This window comes from Dasypus novemcinctus, chromosome 22, assembly GCF_030445035.2.
Source record: "Dasypus novemcinctus isolate mDasNov1 chromosome 22, mDasNov1.1.hap2, whole genome shotgun sequence".
NCBI lineage: Eukaryota > Metazoa > Chordata > Mammalia > Cingulata > Dasypodidae > Dasypus > Dasypus novemcinctus.
Window position 1 is genome coordinate 7,616,594 of NC_080694.1, and position 19,034 is coordinate 7,635,627.

A 19,034-nucleotide genomic window follows, 5' to 3' on the forward strand; every position below is an offset into this window, starting at 1 on the left:
CCATGCAGGGGTGTCCCTGTATAGGGGAGCCCCAAGTGCAACGAGTGCACCCCGTAAGAAGAGCCGCCCAGTGCAAGAGAATGTTCAGCCTGCCTAGGAATGGCGCCACACATGGAGAGCTGACACAACAAGATGATGCAACAAAAAGAAACACAGATTCCCATGACGCTGACAACAACAGAAGCAGACAAAGAAGAACATGCAGCAGATAGACACAGAGAACAGACAACTGGGCAGGGGGGAAGGGGAGAGAAACAAATAAATAAATCTTTAGAAAAAAAAACAAATATTGTTCAAAGTTGCCAAAACATGTAAGCAACCCACATGTCCATCCAGCAATGAATGGATAAACAAAATGTGGTATATAGATATGATGGAATTCTATGCTGCTTTAAGGAAAATTGAAATTGGGACACAAATGATAACATGGATGAACTTTAAGACACTATTTTAAGTGAAATTAGCCAGAGACGAAAGAAAAATTATTGCCTGATCTTACTAATTATGAAATAAATATGATGAATAAATGCTTGAAGTTAAAACCTAGAGTAAACATTTTTAGGAGATAAGAAGAGGGCTGAGAAGGTGTACTGATGTTTAATCTATGTGGAAGTTTTAATTAACTTGACTGTAAATTTGTGGAAATGGGTTTGAGGGGAAGACATAGTGAGTAGTACTAATGTAGCTGGTCTATAATTGAGGCTGAAAAGGTTAGTCTTGGATGTAAATGTGAGTTGAAAGAGAGCTCTAGAATAATCTAGGGGTTGAATAACATAGTGAGCCCAGAGGTGAGAATTGTGGTTGATAGTACAAATACAAAAAGTCCTTCCATGAAATACAAAAATGTACATCACTATTGCAAGGTGGTAAGAATGTAGAAAAGCATGGGGACAACACAATTAATTTAACCTATGAATAATTAACAGCAATACTGTAATATTATTGTATCAATGCAAAGAGGTATTGTGTTCATATTAGGGGGAATGGAAAAATGTACAAAATGAATTCCATAGGCCACAGTTAGTGGTAATATTCTCATATTATCTCATAATATGTAACAAATATTGCACAACAATATAATATGTTGATGGATCCTTGTTGTATGGGAATTCTACACTTGCTCATTATTGTTTTGAAATTTCTCAACTCTCTAATAAAAATATATTTTAGAACAAGAAGTAAAATTATCTCTATTCTGAGATGACATGATCTTATGAGTAGAAAATCCTACAGCAACCACACAAACACATGTCTATTTACACTCATACACGCATACACCCTACCTATTAAAGCTAATACATAAATGCAGTAAAATTTCAGGGTTTTGCAAAAGTCAGCTGTATTTAGACAAGTTGTGAGAATCCAAAAAGAAAATTAAGAAAAATACAATTTCCAGAGGCACCAAAAATAATAAATTGCTATGAATAATTTTTAAAAGGTATGCAAGATTTGTATAATACCGATAAAATATTGCTGAAAGAAAATAAAGAGGAGATAAATAAATGGAAAGATATCCTATTTAATTGAACGGCAGATTTAATACACTTAAGGTGGCAATTCTACCCTCAAGACATTTAGAAATACAATGAATGCTTATCAAAATCTCATAGCCCACTTAAAAAAATGAATATAATAATAAACAAAAAACAAAGAAATAAGAAAATTCTTCACCTCTTAATGAAAATGCTCTAATAATGACATGAATGCACAACTCTGTGGTTATACCAAATACCACTCAGTGTACAATTCAGATGAATTTTATGCTTTATTAATACATATCAATAAAGTTGATTTGTTTTAAACAAAATAAATATAAGAGCTTACCCTTGAAATCATGGAATTATAAAGACACCTTAATAGATAAAATTATACTGAAAAAGAACAAAACTACAAGGTATCCAATTCTATATTTCAAAATGTATTACAAATCTACACACATTAAGATAGTGTGATATTGGCATAAAGGTAAACATCTAAAATAATAGAATTGATACTTCAGAATATACCTATATATAAATATCATCTATTTTTTTTTTAACATACATGGCACCAGGGTCTTGAATTCAGGAAAGAACGGTGTCTTCACAACATGGTGGTAGAACAACTAGATATGCAAATGCAAAGCATGAATTTTGATCTTTACCTTAAATAACTGTCATTTAGACATGTAAATATAACAGCAAAACTATACCACACTTACAAGTAAATACAGGTGTTATTCTTCATTTCTTTTCATTCGGCAATTGATGCTTAGATATGACATTAAAATCAATAAAAGTAAAAATAGACAAATTGTTTTTCACAAAAATTAAAAACCTTTTAATCAAAGGAAACCCTATCAAGAAAGTAAAAAGATAACCTACATAAAGGAATAGTTTCCAGTCATATTATCTGAGAAGGGCCTAATATCACAGAACATATGTATTTTTTTTTTAAATCCTTATCCTTGAACATAGACAAATAATCTGATTAAAAATGGGCAAAGTACTTAAATAGACATTTTTTCAAGGAATATATACAATTGGAAAAAAACACATGAAAAAATGCTCAATATCTTTAGTTATTAGAGATATGGAAATCAACACCGAAATATGACAGTACTTCAAATCTTCTGGGATAGTTACAATTTTCTGAAAGTCTAAAATAACTGTTGATGAGGACATGGAGAAATTGGAATCCTTGTACATAACTAGTAGGTATGTACAATGGTACAACCCCTTGAAAAATATTTATGCACTTCCTCATAAGAAATACACAGAATTTGCTGATGATCTAGCAGTTCTCTTCCTTGTTAGATAATCCCCCAAACTGAAGAAAGATATTCAAATAATTGTGTACAAATGTTCATATTAGCATTATTTACAATAACAGAAACAACCCAAATTGCTATTACCTAGTATATAAGCAAAATGTATAATATCCATACATTGGAATTTTGTTCAGTCATAAAATGGAAGGAATTAATGTATAAGCTATACCATGGAAAAGACTTGAAAAGATGCTGTTTTCAAAATTTAGGCAAGATAGAAAAGGTCACATTTTTTTAAACAATTCCATTACATTTAATATCCAGTACAGGCAAATCAATAGAGACAGGAAGATGATTAAAGGTTGACAGGGATTAAGGGGAGTGGAAAATATAACTCCTTTTGTGTATATGAGGTTTCCTTTGGACTTCATAAAATTTTCTGTAATTAGATGAAATCATATGCTGCCTAAGAGTTACCTTCTGAGGGCCTCCTTGTTGCCAAATGTGGCTTCTAAATCAAACTCAGGATATAAATACACTATCTCCCCCCAACATGGAACAGGACTCCTGGGGATGAGCCTCCCTGACACTAGAGGATTATTACCCAAGTACCAAGTAGCAATAAACCTGGAAAAAAACCTTGACCAAAACAGGAAATGGTAAATACAAATGAGTTTTTATGGCTAAGAGATTTCAAAGTGAGCCAGTATGTCATTCTAAAGGTTATATTTATGCGCATCTCAGCAGAATCTTACTGCCACAGTACACAGTGCCTCAAATAGTGGGGCTCCTGTGGACTCCAAAGACATCCAGACACTAGAGGCAGGGCAAAGAGTCAGGAGTTTGGCACCCTGACAGTGGATTTTATTCTCCTCATTGTGACAGAGCTGGATTCATCTATGGTTTCCCTACACATGGCTCTTCTGCCTCTTCTATTTGAAGCTATAGTTAGTATTATACTTGATATGTTTATGTCCAAGACACTTAAATATTTGGTCTGTCCACATGACAGTTGGGTTCTGAATGTCAGCAGAGTTGCAAACCCTACTCTCCAGTTCATTGGACTCACCCAGGACAACTCACAATGTGATGATGAAAGACAAAATCCATCCCAAGGAACTAAGAGAGTCTGCAAGATAGTTCCATCCATCTGTCCCAAGAGATCTAAGTCCCCTTTCAATTAGAGGCAGAGTAGGCATCACCATTCCAAAATGCTCAAGATTGTGGAATGAACAATGGACTAAAATGGACTTACTATTATTCTATTATAAACTTATTACTTTAGCAATGGAAGAACTTTTAGCTTGATGTGGAGGGAGTGGCCACTGGAGGTTCTGTGGGGAGGGAGAGGGAGGAAAAGGTATAAAACGGGGGCATTTGGGGGACACTGGAATTGTCTTGAATGACTTTGCAATGACAGATACAGGCCATTATATATTTTGTCATAACTTACAAAATTGTGCATGACAGAGTATAAACTATACCATGACCTTTAATCCACGGTTAATGGCAATGCTTGAGTATGTGTCCATAAATTAAAACATATAACACACTAATGTAGGATCTTGTTAATGTGATATAGTGTGGTAGGCAGAGGGAGTGGGACATATGGGAATCCCCTATATTTTTATGTAACAGTTATATAAAGTCTCTTTTTAAAAAACAGGGGCTGGAAGCTGTATCTATCAAACAAAATGCAAGATCTCATCAAAGACAATCTGGAATTATCATGTCCACTTTGGGAAATGTCCAATTAGACAAAATTACTCATCACTCCAGAAAAGGAGCGCCAAAACTAAACAGCTAAATGGAATACCTACTATATTTAATGCTAGAATTTACTAAGAAATGCAAGAAAAATAGTTTCTTTAAAGGACTCTTTGCAAAAGAGAAATGAGAAAGTGTAAGCTCAGAGGAATTTCATGTTTTCTTTATTTGTTTTTGTGTCTGACAAATGGCTAAATTAATATTAATTGGAACTATAAGCTCTGTATTTGTATCTGTCTGCATGTCTGTTGAATGACATTTTCCTACCTCTGAATGCTATTTCCAAAGTAACTTATGGAATTCATTTAAAGAGCTGTATTCAAGTTGGCACATATATAAATTTTCAATACTCCTATAATTCCAGAAACTAAGGAAAACAAAATTTTAATATTTCCAGTGAAAATAGAGAATACGTAGAAGTAAATGCAAATATCATTTTAAAAAATTAAACATGTTTTAGATAATAGCTTTGCCAAATTTGTTACTTATAAGCTGAAATGAGGCATTTTTGCCATTGCCAACATCACTTGTTGTACCTGGGTACATAATTCTGAGGAATTTGAGACCCAATTGCATGAAATAATTGAAGAGACCACACGGTTTAAACAGGTAAGGCCTTCCTCAAAGACAGGAGATAACTATGTAGTAGTTGGGCCTTTTATCAATCTAGTACTCATTGTAGTTTCCCTGGTGTACTGTTTTCTCTCAAGGGTTTTGAATGTGTCCCCAGATACTTGTGATCCAGCAAATGATTTATGTCTGGGATGACATGAAATAATCATGGAAAAACTGGCATGATGACCATCTATGAGCCAACATAAAAATAATCTGCAAGTACTACACCAAGATCTTAGGCAGTAACTGCAAATGGGCTCAACACTTCACATTTTGATCACAACTCTTAGTGGCCAGATCAAACTGGGGGCCCTAGCTGGAGTCGTTCATGCTAAGATCTGCATCAGAAAACTAATGCTTAACTTAGTTCCTACCTCTTGTAAGTGCTCCATTCCCCAGAACTTGGAACATAACAACCTGCCATATCTTGGCAGGTTATTTCCTCTCCTCCTTTTCCAGGATTCTTGATCTGTCCTGTTTTGTTTGTTTTTGTGCAGATATTTGGCCCCAGCTCCTATGATTTGTTTAAATTTTCTTCCTCACTCAGTGCCCCACTGTTGTTAGACTTTTCATTTCTGGGACTCTCTAATACAGCAGCAGTTCAATTCAACCCTCCCCCTCCATTTTTCTCCATGAGGTTTTTCTGCCAAAAATGTCTTCACTACTAGGTTATCCTAACTCTGACAGTCAGACAGAGTCATTCCAGAAAGGTGGGACCCCCAGAAGAGTCCATTCTGCATTTAATGAATTCCACCAATAGTAACTAACTGGATTGAGTGAGGGCGCCACTAGGCCATAGCCATTCTGCTGCGATTCTACTCCCTATCCTCCTAAAATGCGGGCCTTTTTGTTCCCAGCATTCCTCAGCCGCTTGTTTTCAGCACTAGGTCTCTGTGAGCTTCTGTCTGTGTACCTGGATATGAATGGGGTTCTACCGCGCTGCTCGGAGGTCCACTAGAATCCGTTTCCCGGGTGAGAGGTATCCAGGCTGCTGGCTGCCTCTGGAGGACTCCCAAGCGTTGCACGGACCCGCTGAGAGGGAAGGGAAAAGGACCTGGATGGGCATTTCCTACCTGATATTTTTCCCTTTGTTCAATTCAGCATTTGTGGTGTCCTCCAGTCTCTGCCATTCTCGAGTATCAGGGGAGGTGTTTCCAGGATGTGTCTTCCGTCGCTGTGTTGATGACGTCACTCATCCGCCACTGAATTTTTTTTTAAAAGTACCAGAGAGTCAACCTAGGCCCTGTATATATATGCGAAACAGGCGCTCACCCACTGAGCTACATCTGATCCCTAATGAGAGATTCATTTGTTCGTTTTGTTTTTAGTAGGTACCAGGGATTTATCCCAGGACCTCCCACTTGGGAAGCAGGGAACCCCCTCCCTCCCTGATTTTTTTCCTAACTTTATCTGAAGTTCAAAAAATAGAATAATAGAAAAAGAAGCTTAACAATTTAGGGAAGCATTAATCTAAAATATTCTGTCCAGCCACGTTTATCTTATTTAATCCTAAAAACAAACAATTGTTTCTCCAGTTTAAGAAAGATACATAAAGGCCTCCCACTTCTCCCTCCGGCTCCGGCCGTGGGGGCGGGGCCGGCCGGGCGAGGAGGCGGGACCTGTCGGGGCTGCCACAACCGCCGCCGCCGCGGCTTCTCGGGCTGCGTCCCCCGGGAGCGCGGCGGCGCCAGGAGCCCTCACTGAGGGTCCTCAGTCCGCCGCCCCCTCAGCCGTCCCGGCTTCTCCTCCCGCGGTGGAGACGGCGCCGCGCTCCGGCCTGGAGGCTCAGGAGCTGAGCGAGCAGCCCCAGCTCCTTCCGTCCAAGCTGCTGCGGGAGGAGGACGAGGCCCTGCAGGCCGCGAGGCCAAAGGGACCGCTGAGGTCGCTGCCCTCGCCTGGGCCCCGCAGCCGTGACCTCCCGCCCCGCGGGCTGCGTCCCGCCGGCCCCGCCTCGGCTGGAGGGAGGGGGGCGCCGGGCTCCCAGACCCACTCTCACCTCCGCGGGCGGCGGCGGGAGGCCGGGTCCGCGGGCGCCGTGCCTGGCTCCAGCCTCCCTCCTCCCGGCTAAGGGCAGAGCCGGGGCCCGGGCTCGGCGCTGGGACTTTACAAGCTCGGGCTCTCCCCGGTCGTGGCCCAAGCCCGGGTGGACTGAACACGGCCGGGGCGGTGCCGAGGGCTAAAGGGCTGCTCTCTTCCCACCTCCACGCACTGGTGGCTCCGTGGGGGGCCGCCCTTAGATCTGGTCCCCTTCCTCGGCCCTGCCCTGCGACACTTCCTGCCTCCCGGCGCTCGGCTGCCTGGTTCTCCAGGTGGAGCCCTACCGCCTGCCCACCTGTCCGCTTCCTGAAAGGGGATGGTGGTCTTTTTCGTTGGATGGGAGTGTTTTTGAATAAGATTACTGGTGGGGCGTTAATGTTATTAGTAGTGGTAGTAGCAGTAGTATTCTTTTTACATTTGAATATTAGCCAGAATGAAAAGGAATTCCAATACTTGGGCATCTTGGACAGTGGGCTTATGTTACTGAAGATTTTAGTATTTAGATATTTTCTGACCAGCTGGATGGAAGAATATGTGGACACTGGGTTGTTTGCTTCATAATTGTTATAGACTCATTTATAGGTTCAGAGATGGAAAAGTCCAAATTTTAGTTTGTTCCCTCACAGCCTTTGAAACAAGCACTTTTTAGACCATAAAAAATATGTAAATGATTAGACATAGGTTAAATGTCATGACCGACGTCTCCTTCTGAATTAAGAAATCGAAAAAAATACTGTTTAATCTTATTCATAGTTCATAAAACTAAACATGTGTTTTTTTATCTTTAGCAGTGATAGAGTACCTTCTTTACCATTTCTACAAAAATATTACATTACTGGTAAGTACAGGCCACAAATTATATTAATTATATTTTTCCTATTTATCAACAAATTCTTAACACCTTGTAGTTGAAGAACATTCCTGTATTTATAGTATTAACCACAATCCTCACCTACCACCAAAATCACTATTTTATACAACCCCAAGATTACCCTTATGCTGTCATTCAATTAACATTACCTCCCTAGACTACATCTTGCAACTACAATCCCAGGTTATAAATAAGCAGTGTGTGTAATAGTCATTATAGTGTGCTGATATCAACTCTATCCATTACAATATATTTACACTTGGCCTTATTAAACATTCTACATACATTCAGTAACATCTCCCCTTCTTAACCAATATTCTGTCACCTACTAATCTATACTCTATAAAGTAATTCCTTAAATTTACTAAGTGTATTTAGCCCATATGACTAAGAACATACAACATTCATCCTTTTGTTTCTGTCTTATTTTACTCAACATAATATCATCAAGGTTCATCCTGTTGTCACATGAATCCTGATTTCATTTCTTCTTACACCCAAATAGTATTCCATAGTATGTACATACTACATTTTGTTTATCCATTCATCAGTTGATTGACATTTAATGTTTCTATCTTTTAGCAATTGTCAGCATTACCACTATGAACATGGGTGTGCAAATACCTGTTAGCATCCTTGCTTTCAGTCCTTCTGTATATATTCCTCGAAATAGGATGGCTGAAACAGAGGGCAGTTCTATATTTATCTTCCTGCGGGACCATCAAATCATTCTCTGCAGAAGTAACACCATTTACATTCCCACCGACAGTGAAGGAGTGTTCATATTTCTCCACATCCTCTCCAGCACACATAGCTTTCTATTTTCTTAAATTACCATTCTATAAGGCATGAAAAAATTATTTCATTTTAGTTTTGATCAGCATTTCCTAATAGCTAGTGATGCCATACTAAGAACCAGGAAGATATGGGCTAGTCTAATAAACAAACTTAAAAGCAGGATGAGATGCAAAATATGGAACAACTAATCAGAAATATCCAAACAAATATCATTAATCAACTTAATGAAGTGAATAAAAGATTAAGGATATTAAGAAGACACTGGGGGAACCTACTGAGAAAATTGTGAACATACATAAAAAGATAACAGATACAATAGTGATGAATGGTACAATCCAAGAAAAAAAAAATACACTGGAAGCATATAACAGCAGCTTTACATAGGCAGATGAAAGAATCAGTGATGTGGGATACAGCACATTTTAAATCAGACAGATAGTAGAACAAAGAGATTAAAAGATAGAAAAAATCCAGAAGGGACTTAGGGATTTGATGATAACACAAAACGCACAAAAATACACATTATAGGCATCCCAGAGGGAGAAGAGAAGGGAAAGGGGCCAGAAGGAGTGTTGGAGGAAATAATGACTGAAAATGTCCCAACTCTTCTGAGGGACATGGATATACATGTCCAGGAAATGCAGTGCACACCAAACAATATTAATCCTGAAAGATCTACCCCAAGACATATGCTTAACAAATTGTCCAATGCTAAAAGACAAAAAGAAAGCAACAAGAGAAAAGAGATCCATCACATAATAGGATTAAGAGCTGATTTTTCATCTAAACCATGGGGCAAGAAAGCAGTGGTATGACATATTTACAGTGCTAAAAGAAAAAATAAAACTGTCAGTCAAGAATTCTGTATACAGCAAAGCTGTCATTCAAAAATGATGGAGTATTCTAAATATTCACAGATAAACAGAAATAAAGGAAGATGTCAATAAGAAACCTGTCATTCAAGAAATATTAAGAGAATTCTCCAGGCTGAAAGGAAAAATAAAACTGTAGAGAGAGAGTGGAAGAGAGTGTTAGAAACAAAATTATTGGTAAAAATAACTAAAGAGATAGAAAAGAAACATATATAAACCTACAGAAAATATGACTAATGTAGGTAATAACATTGAACATTAATGGGTTAAACTCCCCAGTCAAGAGTATGGGAGAATGGATAAGGGTAACATGACCCATCTATATATATTGTCTACAAAATCTCCCTGTAGGACCAGGGATACAAGGAAGCTGAATTGAATGGTTGGAAAATAACTTTTCATGCAAACAATAACCAAAAATTGGCTATACTAATATCAGACAAAATAGACTGAAAATGCAAAACTATTCTAAGGGAAAAAGAAAGACACTATATATTGATAAATGTGGTAATCTATCAAGAAGAAAGAACTATCATAAACATTTATGCACCTAACCAGGGTGCCTCAAAATCCATGAGGCTAACACTGGAAAAACTAAGTGGAAAAAATAGAAGCCTCTTCAATTATAGTGGGATACTTTAATATACCATTATCACCATTAGACAGAACATCTTGACAGAATCAAGAAAGAAAAAGAGACCTTGAATAATACATTAGAGGATCTGGACCAAATAGACATGCACAGAACATTACTCCCAAATACAGTGTAGTATACATTCTTCTTGAGTACAGAGGGATCATTCTCCAGGATAGACCACATGCTAGTCCACAGAACAACTCTTCATGAATTAAGAAAGATTGAATTTATACGAAGTAATTTATCTCACCAAATGGAATGAAGCTGGGTCAGAGAAGCCAATTAAGCACAGAGATAGGCAAGTTAATTTACTCTTAGACAATCAATTGGTCAAGGAGGAAATTACAGAAGAAATCAGTAACTACATTGAAATAAGTGAGAATGGAAATACAATGCGGAAGCAGACTTGGCCCAATGGATAGGACATCTGCCTACCACATAGGAGATCCATGGTTCAAACCCCGGGCCTCCTTGACATGTGTGGAACTGGCCCATGCACAGTGCTGATGCATGCAAGGAGTGCCCTGCCATGTAGGGGTGTCCCCCGGATAGGGGAGCCCCACATGCAAGGAGTGCACCCCATAAGGAGAGCCACCCAGCATGAAAGAAATTGCAGCCTGCCCAAGAATGGCACTGTACACACGGAGAGCTGACACAGCAAGATGATGCAACAAAAAGAAACACAGATTCCTGGTGCCGCTGATAAGGATAGAAGTGGTCACAGAAGAGTACACAGCAAATGGACACAGAGAGCAGACAAATGGGGGTAGGGGAGAGAAATAAATAAATAAATCTTTAAAAAAAAGAAATACAATGTATCAAAACCTACGGGATTCAGCAAAAGCAGTTCTGAGAGGGAAATTCATACCCATAAATGTATATATAAAAAAGAGATTAAATTAACCCCAAACAAAGTGGAAAGAAGGATATAATAGAGATTAGAGCAGAGCTAAATGAACTAGAAAATAAGGAAGCACGATGGAGTTGCAGTTAGTGTTGGGGTTCAAGATATATTTAGGGGATTTGAATCTCTGGACTGACAATGTGATAGCCAGGTCCTGAGCCTCAACAGACTCCAGCACCTACAATCTGACTTATTGGGCTCACCACACTCAGCTAAGATGGAGTTGAAGAAGGACAACCACCACACCATGCAGCCTAGAGTGATTACAACTGAAAGTGGGAGGATTGCATCCAGCATCCATGTGGAATCTGAGCCTCCTCTTGACGTAGAGGTGCAATGGACATAACCAATCCAATGTCCACATAGAAAAGGTGGCATTGGATTGGGAAAAGTGGACATGGTGGCTGATGGGTATGGGGAAAGGCAGGAAGAGATGAGAGGTGGAGGCGTCTTTGGGGCATGGAGCTGCCCTGGATGGTGCTCCAGGGGCAATCACTGGACATTGTAAATCCTCACAGGGCCCACTGGATGGAATGGGGGAGAGTATGGGCCATAATCTGGACCATTGACCATGAGGTGCAGAGGTGCCCAAAGATGTACTTACCAAATGCAATGGATGTGTCATGATGATGGGAATGAGTGTTGCTGGGGGGGGGGGGGGGAGAGATGGGGTGGGGGTGGTGGGGTTGAATGGGACCTCATATATATTTTTTTTTAATGTAATATTATTACAAAGTCAATAAAAAAAAAAAGGAAGCACGAGAAAACAGAGACAAAATCAAAAGTTGGTTCTTGAGAAGATAAATAAAATTGACAAGCCATTAGCTAGACTAAGAATAAAAAGAAGATGCAAATATATAAAATAAGAAATGAGGAAGGGGATATCATGACCAATCCCACAGGAATAAAAAAGAGTATCATAAGGGGATATTTTGAAAAATTGTATTGCAAGAAGATGAATGATTTAGGGGGAATGGACAAATTCCTAGAAACACATGTGCAGCCTACAGTGATGAAAGAAGATATTTATGAACTCAACAGTTAATCAAAATTAGCAAGGTTTAGTCATCAAAAACTCCCAAAAAGAAGAGCCCAGGACCAGAAGCTTTCATAGGTGAATTCTACAAAAAATTCTGGAAAGAACTAACACCAATCTCCTGCTTAAGCTCTTCCAAAGGAAAAAAAAAGAAGTGGAGGGAACATTGCCTAATTTATTGTTTGATGTCAACATCACCCTAATACCAAAGCCAAAAAAAGATGCCACAAGAAAGGAAAACTATAGATCAATATTTCTAATGAACCTAGAAGCTAAAATACTCAACAAAATACTTGCTAATCTTATTCAAGAACACATCAAGCGAATTATACACCATGATCAATAGGAGTTCATCCCTGATGTGCAAGGATGGTTCAACATAAAAAAATGAATCAATGCAATTGGAGAAAACACACTACCTAACTTTAAAACATTCTACAAAACTACAGTGGTCAAAACTGCATGATATTGGCACAATGATAGACAAATTGACCAATGGAACTGAATTGAGAATTTTGATATAGATCCTTATGTATACAGTCAACTGATATTCAACCAAGGCCACCATACCAAATCAACTAGGAGAGAATGGTCTCTTCAAAAAATGGTGCTAGAAGAACTGGATAGCCATGCCCAAATGAATGATAGAGGAACACCATCCTCACACCTTATACAAAAATTAACACAAGATGGATCAAAGATATAAATATAAGCACCAAGACCATAAAGATCTTGTAAGATAATATAGGGAAGCATATATAAGATCTGGTTTTAGGAAATAATTTCATGAATTTTACACCCAAACCATGAGCAAAGAAAGAAAACATAAATGGCACCACCTCAAAATTTTAAAAACTTGTACAATGAAGGACTTAATTAAGTGAAAAACCAGCTCATGTAATCAAATATTTGATAATCATCTATCCAATACTGACCTTATATCCAGAATATATACAGAAATCCTCATCTCAAAATGAAAAAAAAAAACCACTAGTACATGAGCAACTGATTTCAATAGACCCTTCTCACAAGAGGAATTCATATGGCTAAATAGCACATGAAAAAAATGCCATCACCAGCTATTAGGGAAATGCAAATCCAAACTACAATGAGATAGCATCTCACACCCATTAGACTGGTGGCTGACTACAAGTGTTGGAGAGCATGTGGAGGAATGGGAACCCTCATCCACTACTGGTCTGGTGGGAATATAGAATGGTGCAGCCATTGTGGAGGAGAGTTTGGTAGTTCCTCAGGAAGTTAACTATAGAACTATCATATGATCCATTGTTCCCACTTCTGGGTAGAAATACAGAAGAATTAAAAGCAGGGTCATGAACAGATATATGCAAAGCAATGTTCATGGCAGCATTATTCACTATTGCCAAAATTTGGAAAAAACCCAAATGTCCATCAACACATGAATGGATAAGCAAACTGTGCTATATTCATAGAATGGAATTTTACTCAGCCGTAAGAATGAATGCAATATTAACATATGGTATAACATGGATGAATCTTAAAGACCTTATGTTGAGTAAAGCAAGCCAGGCACTGAAGGACAAATATTACATTACCTCACTGATATGAATTAAGCAAATTGTGCAGTCACACAGAGCTAGAGCCTGGAAGATAGGTTTATAGGGGACAGAAAGGGATTAGAGGGCTGTGAACCAATGTATATATAGGCAAATTCTATGAAAAGGCAGAAGTGTGTAGTTGTGCAGTGGATGGACATGACAGTGGTGCAGTGATACTATTGGGTTGGGTGGAGCTGGTATGTGAATGGTTAGGACGTGGGTAGTTTTGACTGTCCATGGAAATGGCAGGGAGGGTTGGGTGAGGGAGAAGGTGACCTCTGGGGATTAGCAGGTATGTGGTTGAGAGTACAACTTTGGAAATGTTCTTTTAGCAAATATGGCAGGGGATATTTGTTGGTTTATGGTGTTGGATGTGGGAGGTATGCAGGACAGGGCATAGCTGGGGAAGGCTTCTAGGGACTGTGAGTGATCATCTTGTCACAGTGTGTTGTATCACTGAGTGGATGAATGGCAAGTTGTAAGACTTCCATCCTGGAGAGTCTTGCTAAATTCTCAAAGCAAGGGGCAGAAGTCTCTTAAGAGCATAATCTATGCCTGATAGGGGAAGACAGACCAGTATATCAAGCCCTCAGTGTAGTTGCAAGTAACTATGGATCTTGTTCTTCAAAGAGTGGTGGTTGCTGTGGATTCTGATGGGAGGAATAGAATTCATGGAACATGGCATATTTTGGTGCATTGGAATTATTCTACATTATCTTGTAATGGTAGATACAGGCTATGGTAAATTTCATCAAATTTATATTGACTATGGTCCAAAATGTAAACAATAATGTAAATCATTGACCATGGTTAGTAAACATGCTTCAATATTTGTACATCAATTTTAACAAATACACCATCCACATGTAAAGTGTTATTAATAGGTGAAAGGGGGAAACGGGGAAGATGTTGGGTATAAGTGAATTCCCTACATTCTATATGTGACTTTTCTTTAACCTTAAGCTTCTTTAAGTTAAAATGAAAAAAATAAGATACTGTAGGAATATATGGAAGAAAAAGTCATTATATATATATGACTACAGATCTTACAGTGATGAAAGACACAATGTAAAACTTTTTAATTTTTAAAAATATTTTTAATTTCAGATTTTAAAAATATTTGTTTTTTAACTATTATTTTGAAAACTATCATTATTATTTCATTTTCCAATAATTTTATTTGGTTATTTTGTTGGCTTCATTTTCAAAAACAGTTTTGAATTACAGAAATTTTACAAATATGGCAGGTGAGGATCATTGGTGTGAGACGTCAGTGATGGGGGATGCATGTGAGGAGGGTCTCCTGGGGCATACTTATAAAGCATGAGACAGAATTCTTGGCTGGCAGTTTCTTCTTTTGATACCTTAAATATATTATACCACTATTTTATTACCTCCGTGGTTTCTGATGAGACATCAGAAATTACTTATTGAGGCTCCCATGCAAGTGATACATTGCTTTTTTCTTGCTTCTCTCAGAAATCTCTCTTTATGTATGATATTTGACATTCTGAATAGTATATATCTCAGAGGAAATCTCTTCAAATTTATTCTGTTTAAATTCTGGAATATTGATATTCACGTTTTTCATATGGATTGGAAATTTTTCATTTCCTTAAAAATTCTCTGTCACTTTTCCATTCTCTTCTTCTTGGATTTCTATAATGCATATGTTTATGTGTTTCTTGCTATCATACAATTCCCCAAATCCCTGTTCAATTTTTCCATTCTTTTCTCTTTTGGTTTTTCTGTCTTTTCCATTGTAGAGTGCTGTCATCTAATTCTCTAATTCTATCCTCAGCAAAATCAATTCGCTATTATATACCTTTAATGTGTTTTTAACCTCATTTATTGTGTCATTTCCATAAGTTCTGTACTTTTCTTTACAGGCTTTCTAATTTTCTTTATGCTTATATAGTGCCATCTTGAATTCATTCACCTCATTAGTCTTATTTTCCTTCAAACTTTGAACTGATTAAGGAGATTTGTATGAACATCATTGATTAGTTTCCTTTATTCCTGTGTTTCGTCTCAGGTTCTTGGTTTGTTCCTTTGCATGGCCATATCTTTCTGTTTCTTAGTATGTCTTGTCATTTTTTCTTGATATTGAGGCATCTGATTGCGATTTTACTCTGTTCATCAACTTCTTTCTCTTTCCTAAGGTTTTTTTAAATTTTTGTTTTTACAATTAAATGAAATTCTATTGATCATATACCAGTGAACCCACCACCAGAAATAAAAAACTTCTCTGCCACTGAAAATGCTGCTTCCTCAAGCCCCTTCATAATACATGCCATCCTCTGCCACTGACCCCAAACTGTACAGATGTTTGCATTTCCTCATTTTTTAATATGAATGTCATCATACATTGTGTGCTTTATTGTGTCACAATTTTATTCACTTAGAATAATTATTTTCAGGCTCATCCACGCAGTGTCATTTATCAGTAGTTCATTCATTTTTTTCCCCTGTGGTGTATTTTGTTGTGTGGATATACCACATTTTATTTATTCCCTAAAGATATTTAGACTTTTTCCACATTTTGTTATTGTGAATAAAGCTGTTATAAACTTTTATCTCTGGGTAGACAAGTTTTCACTTCATACCTAACGTGAGATACTTGGTTATGTGATAGGTGTATATTTAATTATTATAGCAGTTTTTGTCATTTTATGTCCCAGCATAAGAGTATGAGAGCCCAAGTTCCTTCACATCCTCAGTGATACTTTTATTCTCATTTTATCAGCATCCTAATGATGTGCAGTCACCTCTCATTGTGGTTTTAATTTTCATTTTCTTTATAACCAGTGATGCTGAGCATGTTTCCACATCCACATTGACCATTCTTTTGTAAAATATCTTTTGCTCATTTTAAATTGTGTACTTTGTATTCTTATATTTGTGCATATAAGTGAGTTGGCATCTAAATGTATTGTAGGCATTTTCTTCAATTCTATAGTTTTCTTTTGATTTCATTAATTTTTCTTTTGAAGAGCAAAACATTTTAATTTTGATAAATTCAATTTTATCAAGTTTTTCTTTTATGGTTTATGCTTTCTCTGTAATATCTAAGACAATTTTCCAATCCAATAATGCAAAAAGATTTTATCATTTGTTTTCTTCAAGATGTCTTATACTTTTAACTTTTACATTTGGGTCTCTACTGTTTTTCATGTTAATCTTTATAAATATGGTGAAGTAAAGTTGATATTCATTTTTCCTTATGGATATATATTTGTTTCAGCACCATTATGAAATGATGTTCCCTTCCCCAGTAAATTGCTTTCACACCTTTGTTGAAAATCAATTTACCATAAAGGTGTGAGTCAATTTCTGAACTATTGATCTATATATCTGCTCCACCAAAACCATATTGTCTTTTTATTAATTTAGCTCTATAGTAATCTTGAAATCAGGTCATATATGTCCTGCAAACTTGTTCTTCTTTTTAAAAATGGTTTTAAACATTCTAGGTCATTTTTTTCCACAAAAATTTTAGAATCAGCTTAATCAACGTATCTATTTGACCAAAAATATTGCCAGAATTTACATTGGGATTACACTGCATCTATAGATCAAATTGGAAGGAATTCATATCTTTTTTTTTTCACTTAAAGAAAAGGAATTTATTGGCTCATAGTTTTGAAGGCTAGAAGTCCTATATCACAGCATCATCACGGCTTACTTTCTCCCAGAGTCTTTAGCATTCTCATAGTAGCTTGCCATAATCCTTATCATACCTTGGCTTCCATCTCTACCTCTATCACATGGGAAATTGCTTCATTCTCTGGTTTCTTCAGGTTTCTGGCTTCTACTGACTTCCTTTTTCTAAATACATATTTTCAATAAAATTTTTCTTTAAAGATACATAAATCACAAATAATGTTACATTAAAAACTATGAGAGGTTCCCACATACCCCACCCCCCACTCACAACACTTCTCCTACATCAATAACCTCCCTCATTATTGTGGCACATTCACTGCATTTGGTGAATACATTTTAGAGCACTGCTGAACCATATGGATTATAGTTTACATTGTAGCTTATACTCTCCCCAATACATTCAGTGGGTTATGGCAGGATGTATAATGTCCAGCATCTGTCCCTGCCATATTATTTAGGACAACTTCAAGTCACAAAAACACTAAAGAATGTTGCAGTTCATAAAATGATACGTTTTCCATTTGTTAGTCTTTACTTTCAGCAAAATTCTATGGGTTTTGTTGAAGATGGATTGCATTTCTTTTTTTAAAATGTTTTACTATTTTATGATTTTTGAATGACAAGTGAAAATTTTGTTCAAGAGAAAAAATATTCAGATAAACAAAAATTGAGGTTATTTGACATTAAAAAATTTACAGACCTTTGGTAAGAACATCTAAAGTATATGTTTCAGGAAAAAGAAACAAGATCATAAGAGGAAGGTCTGAGATGAAATAAGAAATGACAAAGAAAATGTTAAATACAGAGGTAAAAACAACCAAATATAGTATGTTAAAAATTATAATAATATCTTAGAGAATTAAAAATAAACATAAAGCTAAACTATTCAACAAGCATAGGAAGTTTTCATGAGCCAGGCTTGGAGATGAAATATATCAGTTCTCTGTCACCTGGTCATAGCTAATTATGAGGAAGGCTTGAAAGTGTAGTTTAAGACTGCATCAAAAAGAAAAAGAATGGGTTTTCAAGAAACAAGCAGCAGTATCTATCATAGTATATAAGCAAAGAGGAGGGTTTGCTGGTCTGGATCCTTGCATTACACCATAGGGAAAAAAGATGTTTATTAACAGTTTTTTTATAAGTTAAATATGCAGCTTAAAATCTCTAAGGAGAAAAAAAATAGCATAGAAGTAGATATAATTTACAAAGGAAAAAATAGAATGAAATCAAATGCTTGAATTGAGGTAATTAAGAAAAAAGAAAAACAAACAAAAAGAGTGAGGCATGACCAGCAAGGTAGTGGTAGAGTTAGGAGCTCATAGAATCAGCTCATACTACATGCAGTTAGTAATCACCCAGAGCTATGTATAGCATCTGTCTGGGGGCTCCAGGACACCAGAAGACCATCCTGCAACATTCTTGAAAGAATGGAAGGAAACTGCTAATCTGCAGAGAAAATTAATAAGTAGAGCATTCCATGCCCCAGAGACCAGTGCCTATCC

General features: G+C 37.1%; 1 protein-coding gene across 4 annotated transcripts in view; it reads right to left on the reverse strand.

The window, feature by feature from the left end:
• The window catches only part of LOC101419071 (zinc finger protein 596), a 165,364-nt gene that overhangs the window by 127,601 nt on the left and 18,729 nt on the right, over positions 1-19,034 (reverse strand). For 2 of the 4 annotated variants that reach the window (XR_011647022.1, XM_058285091.2), the window contains exon 1: positions 6,205-6,711. The gene's annotated coding sequence lies outside the window, so the exon portion shown is untranslated. Of the gene's footprint in view, positions 1-6,204; positions 6,712-19,034 lie in introns of those variants that run through there. The other 2 variants (XM_058285090.2, XM_004463135.5) reach the window with 1 other exon arrangement.